At 56.5% G+C, this 15,326-nt stretch overlaps 1 long non-coding RNA gene across 2 annotated transcripts; it reads right to left on the bottom strand.

The window, feature by feature from the left end:
- Nucleotides 1–7,789: 7,789 nt before the first annotated feature.
- On the bottom strand, nt 7,790–15,299 carry LOC103351750 (uncharacterized). Of its 2 annotated transcripts, XR_011385125.1 has the most exons (3): nt 15,216–15,299; nt 13,664–13,871; nt 7,790–13,107 (listed from the first exon to the last, which is right to left on the bottom strand). It is a non-coding gene; the product is annotated as an uncharacterized lncRNA (long non-coding RNA). The 2 variants fall into 2 exon arrangements; XR_519470.4 differs by lacking the exon at nt 7,790–13,107 and having other exon boundaries at nt 13,638–13,871.
- Nucleotides 15,300–15,326: the final 27 nt, after the last annotated feature.

Below are 15,326 nucleotides of genomic sequence, written 5' to 3'. Positions count from 1 at the left end.
AGAGGTACGTTACCTCCGAAAGACATGTTGAAGTCCTAACCCCCGGGACCTCAGAAAGCGACCTTGTTCATGATCAAAGCCACTGAAGACAGAATTAGTTAAGATGAGCTTACGTAAGAGTACGATGGGCCCCTAACGCAATCCGACTGCGGTCCTTATTAGAAGAGGGAAAGTTACTAGGGGAGGGAGAGACACACGGGGACGATGACACGTGGCAGAGATTGGAGTGCTACAGCTCTCAGCCAAGGACTGCCGAGGGGTGACATCTACCATCAGAAGCTAGGAAGAGGCAAAGAATTCCACCCAGAGTCTTAGAGCAACGACAGAGACTTCTCTGAACAATTGGGTCTTAGAATTTTCTGAGCAATTTCTCTCGATGAGGAATACTGGTGGTTTGCTTCATGCTTATATAGATACATGCTGTGAGATAGTCATCTACCTTGCTTTCTTTCCACCTGTCTGTCCTTCCATCCATCATCCATCCATCTATCCCCTCATTCTACAGACTTTTATTGGGTACCTACTCAGTGCTGGAGTCACAATAATAAAAAAGACCAACAGGTCTTTGCTGTCATGGAACTCATTGGTGGGGAAGAGAGACGTGAGTAATTACTTAGTTGCAGGCATGGTAAGCTCTGTAAAGGAAAAATGCAGTGCTTAAGTGGGCAAAGGTGACACGGAAGCGGAAGCTGGGACTCACCGAGGAGACGAGTGCAGGAAGAGCCCCCCACCCAGGGCAGGACAGGAGAACAGGCGTGTGGAGTCTGAAATGGGAACCCACTTGGAGCTCGTGAGGAAGTGAATCCAAGGTGGCCCCGCTGGAACCAGGAGAGGACGGAGAATGGCCTGAGTGAGGCATGGCCTAGCGACTGTTGGAGCCGACATAGCCTGTGTGCTCCCATGGGGGACGCCTGGGCAGTCAAGCCCTACACCCACCTGGGAGTGGGCACTGGTTCCAGCCCAGCCCAGGGGGCTCCCTCACTTTACGGACTGAGAAATGGGCACAGCAGCACCCACCCATTAAAACGTGAACAATAATACAAGACCCCTGGCAAACTCAGGGCTTCCTGGTGGTGGTGGTGGTGGTGGTGGAAGTGTGGGATAATTGTATAAATACGTCTGTTTTTTAGTTGCGGTCTCCCTGGGGCTCTGTAAGCTGTGCGGGCTGCTCTCCCGGCCCCGGGGCCTGACTCTGAGCCGGGAAAGGTGGCGCCTTACAGAGGAGGCAGCAAAGAAGCCACGAGGTCAGGTCCCCTCCCCAGGTCACGCCGTGCACAGGGCAAGAGGCCGGGGGAAAAGGCAGGCTTCCCACCTCTTGGTCCTCTGCCAGGCACATTGGAGGCAGCCCAGGGAGGACTCCTTTTCCCTGTAATTGGGAGGACCACTGGGAGCTGATTCCTCCCCAGTAGAGTCACGGAGGGGAGGGGAGCACTTGGCTGGGGGTGGCTGTCACGCAGGCGGTGGAAGCAATCAGCTGGCCACCGGGTTCTGTTTCTCTTGGGCTGCTCCTGTGCTCCTGGGGGGCAGGGTGGGGGGCAGCAGGGAGAGAGAGAAGGAGAGAGACAGAGAGAGAGGCAGAAGGTGAGTACCTGATCGAGGCTGGGAGAGCCGGCCTGCAAAGCATCCACTCAGGGCTGTCAATAACTGGGTTTTACGGATGCCCGGACTCACAGGCCAGAGCTTAGTGCCTCTCCATCGATTTAACTATCATTTCAGGTCCACAGCTCACAGCAAGAAAGCAGCCTCCATAAAACCCCACATTATGCTGCCTCCCTCCTTGTGTAGGACATGGCATTCCATTAGGAAAAGCAGACTACTTAGAGGACAGCGTGATGGATGAGCCTGACGTTGTAATCTCACCGAGCAATTACGGGGCTGTCCTATTAGAGCGCGACACCCCGGTACACACGTAAGATTCCGTGATGTTTGCCGCTGGGAAGGCGGAGCGCAGGCCGGCGAGCCCAGTGCCCGGCCCTGCAGGGAGCATGTGGGAGCAGCCTCGGAAGCCCTTGGAGGATTGTGTTTCAGAGAGCGAGCGAGAGAGAGAGAGAGAGAGAGAGAGCGCTTTCCCTGATCTAATTTCGGAGTCCAAACAATGAAAATTAATTCCTGAACGAGTATTTATTGAGTGCCTACTACATCCAGATTGTGGGTTAAAGACAGGCTGCAGCTGTCAGCCTCACGGAACTTTTGACCTGCTTAAGGCAAATACAGCTCACAGATCACAGATAAAGGCCAGGAGATACCGACAGGTGATCGGTATGCAGACAGATAAATGCGTGGATACAAAGATAGCTACATTGATACGTATGTACACACACATTGATACAAAGACGTATAGGTGCATACATAAATATGTAGATGGATACGAAGGTAGATACATAGATTTGCAGGTAGACAGGTGGGAGGGTGGGTGGATGGATGGACAGATGGATAAACAGATAGATGATGGTAGATAGAGAATCAGTAGTCACGGCAGCCTGAGCTCATTGCCAACTAAGTGACTCGCACCTTTGCTATGCTGGGGCAGAGCTAGCCAGCAGGTGATCCGCGATGGACGTCCCTCCTTATTCTTGGCATCTGTTAGGGGTTGACTTCCCCGCCCTCCACCCCACTACCTCCAGGATGTACATCGAAGCCCTCAGCCCCCACCTAGCACCTGTGAATGTGATCCGTGCAGATGGCTGAAGCTCCAGTGAGGCCCTCGGGGTGATCCGTGCAGTGACTGACATGCTTATAAGGACAGGGGTGTTTGGGCACTGACGCACACCGAGGGCAAGGCCAGGTGAGGACCCCCACGGAGGGCAGATGGAGGAAGAGGTCGGAGTGATGCCGCCACAAGGCACAGAACTCCTGGGCAAGCAGAGGCTGGAACAGGCAAGGAGAGGTCCTCCCCTGGTGGCTCCGGAGGGGACACGCCTGCCCAGCGCCCAAGAGAATATATGGATGCTCTGTCCAGCCACCCAGTTGGAGGGATTTTGCTGCAGCAGTCCCAGCACAGGAAACACGGCGTCGTATTTATCCCAGCTCAGGTCTGTGCTCGGCACCCTCCCTGACACAGTGGGCCAGGCGGTGCCACCAGCGGGGTCCATGTTGGCACCTGAGGTGACACGTGGTTGCTCTTCCTGCTCTGCGGCTCAGAGGGCCGTCAAGGAAGGCTTCTGGGTCAGGCGGTGCGGTCAGGCTTTGAAGCGCAGCTAGGTTACAGGTGGGGAGCACGCAGCCGTGGTCTCGCTGGATTTTGAGATGGGCCAGGGTTATCTAGCTCCATGTCCCATCCTATCTGACCTGCGGACACTGGTGAGGTCCCCTGAGGGAAGCTCTGTGGACACACCTGCAGTGCGCACACTCGCACACGTAACACACATGCACCTGCTCACGCAGAGGATGTCTATCCCAGGCATGCTCATTAGCCGCTAACGTTAATCATCCCTAATGCTCGCATCCCAAATACCAAAGACTTTTTATGTGTGCTATCTATGAACACACCCCAAAAATAGTTCCCTGCAGATAAACACTGGAGCCTGGAGCCCGGCTGATTGCAATTTGAGTTGAGTGAAGTCGCCCCAGGAGCCCTTGGGTGCAGCCGAGGCAGGAGTTGTAACACAGGCTATCAGTAAGGAACGAAGAAGTCCCATTCCCAGCCAAGGCCTCGATGCTCTGCCCCCAGGTCTTCCACAGCATGGGGCTGTCTGGGAGTCGGCCCCTAAACTTGGCAGCTTCGGCTGAGGGACCCTCACTCGTGCCCCTGGGCTGCGGTGGGCCATTCAGCTGTGTGTGTGTGTGTGTGTGTGTGTGTGAGAGAGAGAGAGAGAGAGAGAGAGAGAGAGAGACAGAGAGAGAGAGAGATATGGCTACAAACTTGCACCGCTGAAGGAGTGCCTTGAACAGCCATCCGCCTCGCTCTGCGTCCACTGCCCTGGGCACCTGATGCTGGCCGCTCACTTGATTTATTCATCACAAGGATACGAGGGGAAGAATTACAGGAGTGTGTCGCTTGCTCCCTGCCCACTGCCCACAGGCAGGATGTCCCGGTGTCATCTTGTCGTGGGTTGAACGGTAGCCTTCCAAAAGGTGTGTCCTGGTCCTCACCCCTGGGGAACTTGCGAATGTGACCTTATTTGGGAAAAGGGTCTTACAGATGCCATTAAGTGAAGGGCCTGGAAATGAGATCATCCTGGATTATCGGGCTGGCCCCTGGATCCGTCGACAAGTGTCCTTATAAGGGACACACACAGCAGGCCATGTGACGACCCAGGCAGGAGGCACAGTGGTGCCGCCAGGAGTCCAGCGAGTGCCTGGGGCAGGACCTCCCCCAGAGCCCGGTGCTGCACTGTGAGAGATGCCATTTCTACTGCTTCCAGGCACCAAGGTTGCGGCAATTGGTGATGCAGGAGATGGATGCACATTACTTGTTGCATTAATGGAAAATGTGAGCCAAGCAGGGGAAAAAAAAACACCCTGGAGGAGGCAGCAGGATTGGGACCATAACAACAGCAAGGAACTGCATTTATTGAGCTTTTACTAAGGAACAGCTCCTTACCCACTTCAGAGAAGACAGAACCGAATGGGAGCCCGGCCAGGCGACCCCAGAGCTGCGGGTAGCCAGCTGCCCCCGGCCAGGCGACCCCAGAGCTGTGGGTAGCCAGCTGCCCCCGGCCAGGCGATCCCAGAGCCCCCTCCCAGGAGGGAGTGGCATCACCTTAGGAAGGGAGAAGGGGGAAGAGGGTGAGAGCAGGTACCAGGGGACTTCCACAAATCTGTGGGAAAAGAGAGTTAAAACACAAGTTTATCTTCGGCGCAACACGTGATTTGAAGTCCACGCGTGATTTGTTCTAATAACAAACACTTCCTGTGACCTTTGGGAAGACACGCCCACCCCATCACTGAATTTGCATGGCATAATGGTGTGGGTTTACAGGATGCTGCTGTACTGCAAATTTCTCTTGAATGTATTTGCCTTTAAATATCCGTGGCTCGCTGGAGCTGGGGGCGGGGAAATTGAAGCAGTCTGTGTCTTTGATCCTTTCTCGGAACAAAATGTGGCCAGTTTAGCCGTCCGTGGGGGCTCTGCCGAAGGACTGCACGCTTCCAAGCCAAGTTGGGTCTCGGCCACGGGGTTCTGGAAGCCAATTTTCTGAATTAATCACAAAATTGTTCCATAGTTGGTGTATTTACTGCAGAGCTCATCTTCGGTTGCTATGCATACATAACGGTTGCGGGGCCAGGGCAGGGGAGGGGGTGAGGTTTTGGCCTAGCAGTTGGGCCGCCTGCATCCCAGATCCGAGCGCCCAGGTTTGAGTTCCTGCTCCTCTCCTGATTCTGGCTTCCTGCTGAGCTGCACCCTGGGGAGCACCAAGTGATGACTCAAGTCCTTGGGTTCCACTGCGCACCTGGAAGGCCTGCACTGGGGTCCTGGCTCCCGCTTTCAGCCCTGCCAAGCCCTGGCTGTGGCAGGTGTTTGGGAGGGGCCGGAAAGAAACCAATAGGACCTCTGTCCTCTCTGTCTCTCAAATAAATATGGGGACCAGAAGCATGGGACAGGGCCGGCTGGAGGTGGTCAGACTCATCCCAGGGACGCACCTGAACTGGCAGCTGGGGGGCTAACATGGAGGTATGAAATGGCCCCGGCCTACCCCAGCCTTTTTAGTGTGGGAGACATGGCCCCAAAGCTGCAGGGCCTTCCCACCATGCCACACAGGGCGGAGAAGGTGACAACACGGCCAGCAGCACTTGCAGGACGGTCGCACCCCTTCCTGCCTGTGCCAGTCCCAGGGCAGACCGGGCCCCTCTCTACAAGGCTGCCCCGGAGAGCTCACGGCAAAACGCTTCGCGATCCCCGCCTGGCTTGTCCATCACGAGCATTTGCCCACTGACTCTCTCTGAAGTCTCGTGTGTCTGGAGACCCCACCCCCCACCCCGGAGAGGAGCGACATCCGGGTCCCCCTGGAGCCTGACAACGCCGTCTTCTTAGGAAACAGGGTGTTCACGGATGTGATGGAAGGGTCGGGACGGGCTCACCCGAGATTAGTCTGGGCTCTAAGTCCAGTGACAAGTGTCCTGAGGAAGACAGCAAAGGACTCCCAGAGGTGCCCGGAGGACGAGGCCCCATGAAGACGGAGGCAGGCGTCACAGGGAGGCAGCCACAAGGCAAGGACTTCCGGAGACCCCAGGAGCTGGAAGAGGCGGGCAGGCAGGATCCTCCCCCGGAGCCTTCAGGGAGCCCAAGGCCCTGCTCACACCGGATTCCAGACTTCCAGCCTCCACCACTGCGAGAGAAGTTTCTGTCGCTTGTGTCACCGGCTCTGGCAGCCATGGGAGACTGAGCCAGCCCCTGCACCGCCCGCCATGCTGCCGTCACCAGCGGCGGGGACAGGATTCCCCGTGCAGTCTGAAAGTGAGGATGACGCGAGGCCTGGGACGAGCCGCAGTGTGCGAACAGGGAGAGAGGCAGGACCAAGGGGAGGTTTGGGGACACCGACTGGGTCAGGGTGATGGGTGCAGGCCGGGCAGGGAAGCCGCAGAGTGCTGGAGGGACCAAGGGCAGAAAAGCCCTGGCCTCTCAGGGAGCTTCTCCGGGGCAGGCTGAGGAAGGGTGAGCCGATAAACAGACCCTACTGGAGGAGCCCAGGGGGGCCCAGGGCTGCCGGCCGGGGCTGGACCTCAGGGCCCAGGCAGCCATTATTCAAGGAAGCATCTCTGCCCCGGGACAGCCCTCACCTTCCAGGAGATTCTTAGCTACTTTTGTCCTGTTGTTCAGCTTCTCCAGAGTTCCAGTCTGGAGCTATATGACCTTTGGCCACTGCGCCCACCGACTGGGCCTCCATTTTCCCATCTCCAAAATGGGGGTGATAATATCATTTGCCCCAAAATCATGCAAGGGGTTATTTGAGACAATACATGGCAGGTGCTTCACGGAGTTCCTGGCATTAGTGAGCATTTGCTTTGTTAGCTGCTGGCATTATTATTATCACAGCGACTGTGTCCATGAGTTGTGTTTCTCCCACCAGCTTTTGGGTGTTGATTGAGGGGCTGTGCCTGGCATGGTCCTGTGTGCTTACTCGTTATTGTTTTTTAATTAATTTAAGACATAGACAGAGGGAAAGAGATATTTTCCATCTACTGGTTCACTCCCCAATTGGTCACAATGTCCAGGCCAAAGCCAGGAGCCTGGAACTCAATCCAGGTCTCCCATGTGGGTGGCAGGGACCCAGTGACTTGAGCCATCACCTGCCGCCTCCCAGGGTCTGCATCAGCAGGAAGCTGGAGCCAGGAATCGAACCCAGGTCCTCCAATGTGAGATGCAAACAACTTAACCACTCGGCTCAATGCCTGCTTCCCACGCGTGATTTGAACTCTTGGTAACAGCGACAGGAGGAAGTAATTACGAACATGAGTGTGCTTCACGGTCTTCATGGGAAATGGACCACAGAGAAGTTTGCTTTCGTGCCCCCAATTTTTGAAACCCAATGCAAAGTTATTTTCCCCCCATTGGATTTTCCACGAACTTTTTGAAGCCCCCTTCATATTATCATTTTACAGATTGGGAAACTGAGACTAGGGGCCGCTCAGGCAGAAGGCAAAGGCAGGATTCACGCTCAAATCCAGTCGCCCCCAGAGCCCAGGCTTTCTCCTGCTTCACCTGGTGGCTCCCGGGATGAAGATCGTATTTCTAATAGTCCTGTGTCTGTTTCGTTGTGTATTGGAAAGACACTGGTTTCCTATTCACAATAACTATACATTTTATCACATATATTACGTAGCACATATTATATGAAAGATTAGTGTATTTTCTTTTTTTAAAAAAAGATCTATTTATTTTATTCGAAAGGCAGAGTTACAGACAGAGGGAGAGAGACAGAGAGGTCTTTCATCTGTTGATTCACTCCCCAAATGGCTGCAATGGCTGGAGCTGGGCCAATCTAAAGCCAGGAGCCAGGAGCCAGGAGCTTCTTCCAGGTTGCCAACGTGGGTGCAGGGACCCAAGCACTTGGGCTATCTTCCATTGTCTTCTCAGGCCATAGCAGAGAGCTGGATTGGAAAAGGAGTAGCCGGGACTCGAACCAGTGCACATATGGGATGCCGGCACTGCAGGTGGTGCCTTTACCCGCTACACCACAGCGCCGGCCCCAGTGTATTTCATTTTAAAATAAACTTATTCCTGAAGCAGCTCTATTCACAATAGTCAAAAGGTGAAAACAGGTCAGATGTCCATCAAGGGATGAATGGATCAGCAAACCATGGTCTCTCCTTACACGGGAATATATTTAGCCATAAAAAAAGAGAAGGCTCTGATCCGTGCTACAGCACCCATGTAACCTTGAAAACAGTATGCCAAGTGAAAGCCGACAGACACAAAGTACAAATATTGCTTGATTCCACTCAGCCAAAATACCCAGCGTAGACAAACCCACAGAGATACAAAGCAGAGTCATGGTTGCCAGAGCTGGGAGGGAGAGGCCTGGGGGGTGACAGCCTCCTGGTTGTGGGGTTCTATTTTGGGTGATGAAAATGCTTTGGAACCAGACAGAGGTGTTGGTTGTACAACACTGTGAGTGCCACCAACTGGGTCACTTAAAAATAGTTATTTTTGGCCGGCGCCGCGGCTCAATAGGCTAATCCTCTGCCTTGCGGCACCGGCACCCCGGGTTCTAGTCGCAGTCGGGGCGCTGGATTCTGTCCCGGTTGCTCCTCTTCCAGGCCAGCTCTCTGCTGTGGCCCAGGAGTGCAGTGGAGGATGGCCCAAGTGCTTGGGCCCTGCACCTGCATGGGAGACCAGGAGAAGCACCTGGCTCCTGGCTTTGGATCAGCGCAGTGCGCTGGCCACAGTGCCGCCGGCTGCAGCGGCTATTGGAGGGTGAACCAACGGTAAAGGAAGACCTTTCTCTGTCTCTCTCTCTCTCACTGTCCACTCTGCCTGTCAAAAAAAAAAAAAGTTATTTTTAAGAGAATGCCAGCGTCACCTCGATACATTTAGAAAATTAAGTCTGAAGAAATAAATGCACGCTCTAAATAAAAACACGAAGTGCATGACAGCACGCGGGAACTGCAGACATGGTGCACATCATGCAGGTGGCGCTTGGAAAATACGGTACCGTATTATCTGCCGCGGGCGCAAGACAGTCAGCTAGGGGCCAAGTGAGCGTCTTGCCTCCTTTGTTATTTTTTTCCCCTGCAGCCAGCTCAGTGCTTGAAAAAATGCTTGTTGAGCTCGGCTCAGCCCGGCTCAGCCCGGCTTAGTTAATTGAGTTAGGGCGAGCTGAGTCGCATTGAGTGCACCAGCTGGTGGGCCTGGAGGCGGTCCAAGTGGAAGACGTTGAGAATTCACGCTAATTCAATAAGCCGCCGCCACGTAACGAGGCTCGGTAACGAGACCGGTGCCTCTCCTCACCTGACTCACCTGCGTTGCGTGGGCAGCATATGAGCCGTGCCCACATGCTAATACAGCAGTTTGCTCCCTGTAATCCCTTCTGTGTGTGAAGACACGAGAGAGAGAGACAGAGAGAGAGGGAGGGAGAGAGAGAGAAAGGAAAAGACAGGCTCAGCTGGAGGCCCCTGTGAAATAGACAAAAAGGGCCTGAAGCCGGCAGAAACTTTCTGTCCTTGTACAGGAACTGCCCACGACCGGCAATGTTCTGCCAAGCGCTCGCCGCACGTCGAGTGCAGCAACGTCATTAGGAGCGCCTTCTCGCCGGCGTTGTGGCACAGCGGGTCAGGCCCCCACTTGCGACGTCAGTGTCTCCCATCAGGCAGCCTGGCTCGAGCCCCAGCGGCTCCACTTATGACCCAGCTTCCTGCTGATGTGTCTGGGAAGGCACAGAAGGCTGGCCCAAGTGCTTGGGCTCCTGCCCCCACGTGGGAGACCCTGAGGAAGCTCCTGGCTCCTGGATTAGGCCTGGCTGAGCCCTGTCTGTTGCAGCCAATTGAGGAGTGACCCAGGGGTGGGAAGATCCATCTGTGAGACTGCAGGTGTAAAGGGCAGCCGGTGGAGATCCAGAGCCGCGGTGTCGCAGACTTGGGAGGCACTATGTGGCCGCATGGCCTTGGTCCAGCCCCTGCCTCTTTCTGAGCTGTTCTGTGAATGGGTGGGAAGACAAGGGCTCCAGAAGTCACTGGTTTCAAGCTGGGGAGGCCTCTGTTTAAATAAATGTGCGTGGGGCCTGGGGTGAGGCACTTGACACAGCCCATACCAGAGTGCCTGGGTTCAGGTGCCAGCGATGGCTCAGGGGGCGGGATCCCTGCCAACCTGTGGGAGTCCCGGTTGGAGCTCTGGGCTGGCCCAGCCCCCATCGTTACAGGCATCTGGAGAGTGAACCAGCTGATGGGAGCTGTGTGTGTGTGTGTGTGTGTGTGTGCCTTTTGAGTAAATAAAACAGCAGGCATACATGGGAACTGAATATACAAATGGACACAAGAACCGTGGGCTGGTTGGACGGGGCGTCCCATAGCCACAGGGCCCCAGCAGGGGACCAGCAGCGTCCAGGAGGCACGATTTGCAATCTCTAACAACTGGACTGAGTTTGTGCAGCAGCGGTGGGACTGGAGGCAGAGCAGGAACTGGGGCAGGCGGGGTCCCGAGGTGGCCCCAAGCAGGAAGACCAGGCACCACGCAAAGCCGTAGGGCAGGCCCGTTCTCCCCTTTGTGACAAGAGCACCCTGGCTTTTTTTTTTTGGGTGGGGGGCAGCTCATTCTCACTCTGACCGTGGGCTTTGACTTGGTTTTGGCCGTGACTGGAGCCTGGGCCCTCAGCTCCTTCCATCCCCTGGACCAGAATCACCACCGGTAAAACAAAGGGGAGCTGAGATGGTCACAGCTCACTGGCCCTATCCCCAGGACTTTTACCAAAGCCATCAGGAGGAAGGTTGGGTTTCACCCTGGAAAGACTTAAGACAGGTGGAGCGAGCCAGTCTGCACATGAGGCCAACACAGGGGACCACAGAGCCCAGGAGATCACAAGAGGCAGATTCCTGAAGACAGAATTGCAGGCCTGGATCCAGCCGTGCCTGAAGCTTTCGAAGCCCCTGCTTCTCAGCTGAATAATCCAGTACCTTTCCAATCTGGCTCAAGTCCACTGAAGCTGGGACTCAGTCACTTTGCAACCGAACCTCATGATCAATACACATGGGCAAGTGACCGAACATTACGTTTCTGTTTCCTCGCCTCTCAGGCGTCTCTGGATATCTACAAACCTTACCTGTCAGAGGTCTATGAACACGTGTCATGTCAGCAGCCACAGGACGTTAGCCACCTTGAATTAGCACATTTGAACATTTGTTAGCTTTAAGGAGCCCCAAACAAGGATTGGTTAATATCAGTACACCTTGTTCTCTAAATGAGGGTGGAAGGCCACATGTATGCCCCATTAAAATCACAAAACGGAGACAGCAGGAGGCCACGCGTCAGCCAGGACACACCAGGGGTGTGAGCGAGGCCCCTCTTTTGGAGTTTTCTGTGATGGGGAGCGGGTGTTTGCAAGTGGCTGGGTTCCCACAGCTCTGCAGCCAGGGCCGAGCCTGAGCAAAGCCCCTCCGTCTCTTGAGGCCAAGGCAAGACCACCTGACCCCTGGTTATCTTAGGAGCAGAAGGCTTGGAGGCCCAGGCTCCACCGCTGTATAGCAAAAGAGAGCTCGCAGCCAGCCTCACTCGCGGGCCAGCCCCGTCCCTGGCTCTCACCCGCAGAGTGGCCCGGGAGGGCTGTCCTGGGGACTGTTTGGGAACGCCACTGCGGTTGACTTAAGAACCCTTGAAATCACAGCCATCGGACAAAAGTGCCACCAGAGGGGGGGATTTCCCACGGAATTTTTTTTTTTTTTTTTTGCAGCCACTCAAATGTTTCATTTCCCGTTGTTCGCCAAGCCTCAGCGGTCAGCTCTATGGCAAACACGGGCTGCTTTCCACCCAGGACTCCACAGTGCTGGCACTGGCAGCCCCTTTGTGTGGCGAGGCTGGTGTTGGCGGGGCTGTACCGGCTCGGCCAGGGAAGAAGGGTCTGTGAGTCGGACAGCAATCCGAGCGGGGGAGCGGCCCGCGTGGCTGCCACCTCATTCACGTTTATAGAAAGAAGTCTTTTCATCCAGATACGCGCGATGCATCCCTCCCGGTTCACTCTGCAAACATGAACTTGAATCGCTTCTTTTCCTGACCCACACTGTGTCAATGGAATTCTAACTTGTATTCCACGCATTACTGTTCAGAAAAGATCATCCTGATTGATTGATTGATAAACTGAAGAGCACCTGGTTCTAATACTTTTTTAAGTTGTATGGGTGGGGGGTTGGGGGAGACAGAGAGAGAGAGGGAGAGAGGGAGAGAGGGAGAGAGGGAGAGAGGGAGAGAGGGATCCTCCATCGACTGGTTCACTTCCCAAATGCTTCGCAGTTCTGCAGCTGGAGCCAGAGCTCAGAACACAATCCAGGAATCCCACGGGGTGGAAGGAACCTAATTAACGTGAGCTTCATTGCTGCATCCCAGGTCTGCCCTGCTGGGAAGCAGGAGTCAGAGCCAGAGTCGGGTATCAACCCCAGGACCCCCGCGTGGGACCCAGGCATCTTAACACAAGGCTAAACGCCCTCTCCGTAAAGCCACCTGTTCTGAGGCCAGCACTGCACGGGGCCTTTGGGGGACCCCCACAGGCACGGGCCACCGTGTGGCTGGGCGCTCAGTCCAGGGATGTTGAGCTGTGGGGTAAGCAGGTGTTCTGGGCAGACAGGTATGTGGGCACCTCCATTCCACACGGTCCGAGTGCATGGTGTGTGCACAACGCCAGGCAGGGCTGGGGACCCAAGGCATCACCTGCTCGCCCGGCAGGAGGAACAGATGGTTCCACTGGCAAAAGTTTACGCCGGGGGCACTTGGAATGTCACCTGAGCAGCACCTGTACTTGCGAACACCCTTTCTTTCTTTAAAAAAAAAAAATATTTATATTTGAGAGGCAGAGGCAGAGAGAGATCTTCCTTCTGCTGGTCCACTCCCCAAATGGCTGCAATGGCTGAAGCTGCGCCAATCCAAAGCCAGGAGCCAGGAGCTTCCTCCGGGTCTCCCATGCGGGTGCAGGGTCCCAAGGACTCGGACCATCTTCTACTGCTTTCCCAGGTCATAGCAGAGAGCTGGATCGGAAGTGGAGCAGTCAGGATTAGAACCAGCGCAGGCGGCAGCTTTAACGGCTATACCACAGCGCCTTCCACAGGGCAGAGGTGACCCTAGCAGCCAGCTTCATTACGTAGCCACCCCAAGCATTCGTTCAGGACGGCGCCAAGGATGTGCTGAGCAGAGGCGGGTGTGGGGGATGCGGCGGGGAGCCCATGCCCAGTTTGCTTTTTTGGGGGTTCCCCTTCTAGGGAGGCAGGGAGCCGCCGCACAGAAACATTTCTAGGATCAGAAAGACAGGAGCAGCAGGACACAAGCTGAGCCTGAGCCTGCCCCTCGCTCACCCAGTTCCCCTGGATGCCAGGGGCAGTAGGGGTGCAAATGTGGGTCGTGAGGTCTGGGGGCCCCCAGAGCCCTGTCACTGCACCCCAGCAACACCACGCCAGGCGCTCAGGACTCATCTCCTTGGTCCCCCGGGGGAAGGAACCCAGACCTGGGGAAGGGTGGCTGGTGTGAGGTCACACGCCCAGGAGTCCAAGGCAGAAGCAGAGCAGGGCAAGGCGGCCATTTATTTACCCTGAGCCGCACTGCAGGACAGTGCAGAGCAAACACAAGTGGGAAACCCCTCCAGGAGGGAAAACGGGCAGGTCTCAGAAAGCTGGGATTGCAGAAGCCTGTAATACAGAGCGGGAATCCAGCTCACGTCTCTGCCAGGGGCTTTCTGAAGCCGTGAGGACCAACATTGATCAGCACCGCGGATGACACCCCAGCCATCACGGTATTCCTGCAAAAGAAAGCCCATTTTCCAGATGAGAAGACCGAGTCCCTGCTGCACCCAATTGCACAGCAGCAGGACCAGGACGAAAGCTCCAGCAGCTGCCCGGCTCTGCCCCGGGGGAAGCTGGATGCCTGGGGAGGTGGCCCTGCTCACCCACTGTGTCGACTTCCCCGAAAGACACCCCCCCCCCACGCCCGGGGCTTCGTCCTGCGCAGGCCCGCGCGGCACCATAAATGCAGCCTGGGAGTGCGGCGGCCGAGCCAGGCAGTAAATGATGGCACTGTCGGTCGTACACGACTGTGGGAACAAACGTAGACCCTAATCACCGTGCTGTACCGGGAGAGAGACATTTGGCAAATGAGATTCCATTTTCACATTGGTTTGTGCTGAGCATATAAATTTCCTGCGGGCCGGCCAGCGTTGGGGATGTGTAATTGATTGCCTGCATTATAATAAACAAGCCATGACAGGTGATCGTTCATCATATCCCGCTCAACGTTCCAGCGCACCCACAAACGGAGGGGGCGAGGGGACGGGGGCGCGGGGCGCGGGGTGGGGGTCGGAGGATGGCGAATTCCCGACAGACAGCAAGCCGGGCGCAGAAGGCGAACGCAATGCCTGCCATTCCTCTGATTATCTAACTTGTTCTTTCCGGCCTTCGCCCCACGACCACCACCCTCCCCCACCGCCCCCCACGCGGCCCGGGCGAGGCACCGCGCAGGCTCCTTCCGGGAGCCGGGGGCACAGCGAAGGGGTGGGGGCGCCTGGGGGAGGAGTCGTCTCGTTGTAGCCGCAGCGCGCGGGATAGCGCAGGGAGGGCGCGCGCGCGCGCGCGTGCGGGGCTCCGCTTCGCTCGCGCACTGCGACGCCCGCGACCGGGTGCCTAGGAGCCGGTCTCTTTAAATGCATTTCTTTTTTTTTTTGTTTTTGTTGTTTGGGATACAAGCGGAAAGTTCCCTTTATTGGACAAACGCACGGGATGCGAGCTGGCGCCTGCCGTGACCCCGCGGTCGTCCCCCGCAGCCCCGGCCCCTGCCCCGCGCCAGGCCGCCCTTGGCCCCCGGCTGGGGGTCGCCCGGGAGCGGCCGGGAAGCGCCCTCCTACGCAGGCGCCTGCTCCGAGGCCCACGGCAGGCGGAAGCGCCTGGCAGCCGAAGGGCAGAAAGACAAATGGAGCGCGCGCGAGCCGGCGCACGCGTGAAATGAGCACTTACAGCATGCCAAAGCCAGGGCCGCGGCGCGGGGCTGAGCGCAGAGGGGGCCTGCCCGTGTCCCCGGGGTCTCCCCTGGGCCAGAGCCCACGCCACCCCACCAAGTGCCTCCTTGCCCCTTCCAGGTACCGGGTGCTTACCGCGGGTGGGAGCCTCCAACCCGGGCAGCAGGGCGCCGAGGGGGGCGTGGCCTGCGCTAGCGCTAGGGGCGGGGCCGGGGCGGGGCCTGCGCTGGAGAGGGGCGGGGCATC

Source organism: Oryctolagus cuniculus, chromosome 21 (genome assembly GCF_964237555.1).
Source record: "Oryctolagus cuniculus chromosome 21, mOryCun1.1, whole genome shotgun sequence".
Lineage (NCBI taxonomy): Eukaryota > Metazoa > Chordata > Mammalia > Lagomorpha > Leporidae > Oryctolagus > Oryctolagus cuniculus.
The sequence above is the reverse complement of the archived record's forward strand: the minus strand, read 5'-3'. Positions and strand labels throughout refer to the sequence as shown.